Source organism: Mandrillus leucophaeus, unplaced genomic scaffold, assembly GCF_000951045.1.
Source record: "Mandrillus leucophaeus isolate KB7577 unplaced genomic scaffold, Mleu.le_1.0 Scaffold976, whole genome shotgun sequence".
NCBI classification, from domain to species: Eukaryota; Metazoa; Chordata; class Mammalia; order Primates; family Cercopithecidae; genus Mandrillus; species Mandrillus leucophaeus.
The window spans coordinates 6,134-9,186 of record NW_012110652.1 but is presented as its reverse complement, the minus strand read 5'-3'; positions in this window follow the sequence as shown (position 1 = coordinate 9,186).

Genomic DNA, 3,053 nt, shown 5'->3' with positions numbered 1-3,053 from the left:
TCCTGGGTTCATTGATTTTTTGAAGGGTCTTCTAAGCTGTGTTCTGAGCTGTGTCCTGCCCTTGTTATGTGTGTATCTTTCCAACTTCCCAAATATATGTGCATGCTTTAGAATTCCCTAACTTCCCACAGAAACTCTCCCCAGCTTTTCCTTACAAGCTTTCAACATGTCTATTGATTATCTCGACAAAAGCAAGAGCTCTCTCCTTTGATAAAATTTGAGTTGAGCTTCTCTGAGTCCTCTTTCTGACTATTCCCTAACCTTAGGCTTTGTCCTTAGTCTAGTGTCTTTGCCTGCTTGGTGCACAGCAAAAATACTGCTGAATCAGTTTAGCAAAAATTCCTCACCCTTGATATCTTATCAAATTCATTATCCCTCTTTCCCAATACCTTATCACTTTGACCTGCCTTCAGTAATAATCTTGTCAAGTCAATATGGCCAAAATCTTCCTTACCCACAATGTTTCTTCTTAATAATATTCCATCAACTGATCTCCAGCCTGCCTCTTGGCTATAAATCTCCACTTGTTGTATTTGAAGTTCAGTTCAGTCTCTCTTATCTACTACAATATCCCATTTTTGTGGTCTTCTTGAATAAAATCTGCTTTAGTGTGTTCAACAGGTATGAATTATTTTTCTTTAACAGTGTCAATTAATGTTTTGACAGATGTGGCAGCAGGTTGTTCATTTGGTTTACAATGCTTTTTAGAAATATTCTCTGCATAGCCACGTTTCCATATTGAGAGGGTTACTACATAGGTGATGCAGAGATGAGTCCCTTGCATCAGTCTTTCAGGTAGCCCCCAGGCAGTTCAAGACAGATTTGAAAACACAATTATTTTAGAACAAAGTTTGTTCTGCTTTCTCAGGAACCAGGAACAAGAAATTATACTGGAAATGCATATTGCTCACTCCAAGACTATAGCTTATGTAGGGAGACATTAGGGTAAGGGTAATTAAAAGTGCTGTAAAACTTTTATCCCATTTATAAGTTGTCTTTTCCTTGATCCAGCTTTTCTTAGTTGCTGTTAAACTTTGATTATTTTCCTGAGCTCTTAAAAAGTTGGCTTTGACAGATTCTTGCTCAATTATTTTGCATTTCTTTTGAGGGATGAATCCTTGGTGCTACTTGTTTCACTACGATTTCTTGTCCTTTAATATATTAACTCATTATTGTTCTCCCAGTGGCAGCTAGAGTAGCCATCTCTGAACCTGTTTTGCATCAGCCAACTCGGAAAACTATGAGAACCTTAGCCTGTGGCCTGGCTAGCATATTGATTGAGATGTCTCTAGTGAGTGTCAGCCCAATCCAAAATTATGTTTTGCTTCTCTTGGTAGAGAATCTTTAAAATCCATGATCACATAGTCCTTCTAGATATCTTCTAATATTCATTAGAAAATCCTGTAGTTGGCCGGGCGCGGTGGCTCACGCCTGTAATCTCAGCACTTTGGGAGGCCGAGGCGGGCGGATCACGAGGTCAGGAGATCGAGACCATCCTGGCTAACACGGTGAAACCCCATCTCTACTAAAAATGCAAAAAATTAGCCGGGTGAGGCGGCGGGTGCCTGTAGTCCCAGCTACTCGGGAGGCTGAGGCAGGAGAATGGCGTGAACCCGGGAGGCGGAGCTTGCAGTGAGCCGAGATCGCGCCACTGCACTCCAGCCTGGGCGACTAAGCGAGACTCTGTCTCAAAAAAAAAAAGAAAATCCTGTAGTTGTTTTCTGGAGTTCTACTTTTTTTAACTCTGATTATTTATATTATTCTTTAGATATTTAGTATATATTTTTTTGAGATGGAGTTTCACTCTTGTTGCTCATGGTGGAGTGCAGTGGCACAATCTTGGCTCACTGCAACCTCTCCCTCCCAGGTTCAAATGATTCACCGGCCTCAGCTTCCTGAGTAGCTGGGATTGCAGGTGCATGCCACCACGCCCAGCTAATTTTGTATTTTTAGTAAAGATGGGGTTTTTCCATGTTGGTCAAACTGGTCTTGAACTCCTGATCTCAGGTGATCCACCCGCCTTGGCAATCCCAAAGTGCTGGGATTACAGGTAAGAGCCACCACTCCCAGCCTTAGATATTTAGTTTTAATCATATTTATGTTTAAGCCAGAATTAGAGTGGAGCACATCAGGGAGAGCTAATACTTTATACTGTGGTAAGAAAAAAAAAAAACTACCAAGAGTAATACTACTCCAGGTACTCTCATGTACCTTTCTTTATAATTGTCAGGTTACAAAAATCAGACATCAACTTTATCTTACTTAAGCAAAACAATATAAATGTGCAGAATTGGAGGTACCACAGAAGCTCTGGGACCTTAACAATAGGAGTTGTTGAGTCTTCCTTCCAATACATTGCCATTAAAGTGATTCAGTTACCTACTTTTAGCCTCCTTATGTCTGAGTTCAAAATTACAACCTTACAAGAGACAGAATCTGATTGGTCCTTGTTTGAATTTGGTGTATCCATCTCTGAATCCATCAGTTATGCCTGAGAAGAATGGGAACAGGATTATGTAATACTTGTTAAGTGGTATACACTATCTTATAGATAATAAATGTAGAGACATAGAAGTATTATAAATAATAATACATGTAAGATATATATTAAGAGGTTTGTTGTAAGGAATTGGCTTACATGATTGTGAGATCTGGCTAGTCAAATAAAACATCTGGAGGGCAGATAATCAGGAAGGATAGACCAGACCTGTTGGGCACAAGGTGAGGCTGTTATCCAGAGGCAAAATTTATTTTTCTTCAGGAAATCTTCCACTCTTTTCTTAGGACCTTCCAACTGAGCAGATAAGAGTCTTCCAGAATACCTAGGATAGCCTCCCTTACTTAAAGTTAACTTATTGTGGACTTTACTCACATCTACAAAACACCTTTACAGCAGTAATTAGCGCTGTCTCTTATACACATCTAGATGTGTATAAGAGACAGTATATGTGTGTCCTTTATTCTGTTCCATTGGTCTATATGACTGTTTCTGTTCCAGTACTATGCTGGTTTGGTTACTACAGCCTTATAGTATAGTTTGAAGTCAGGTAATA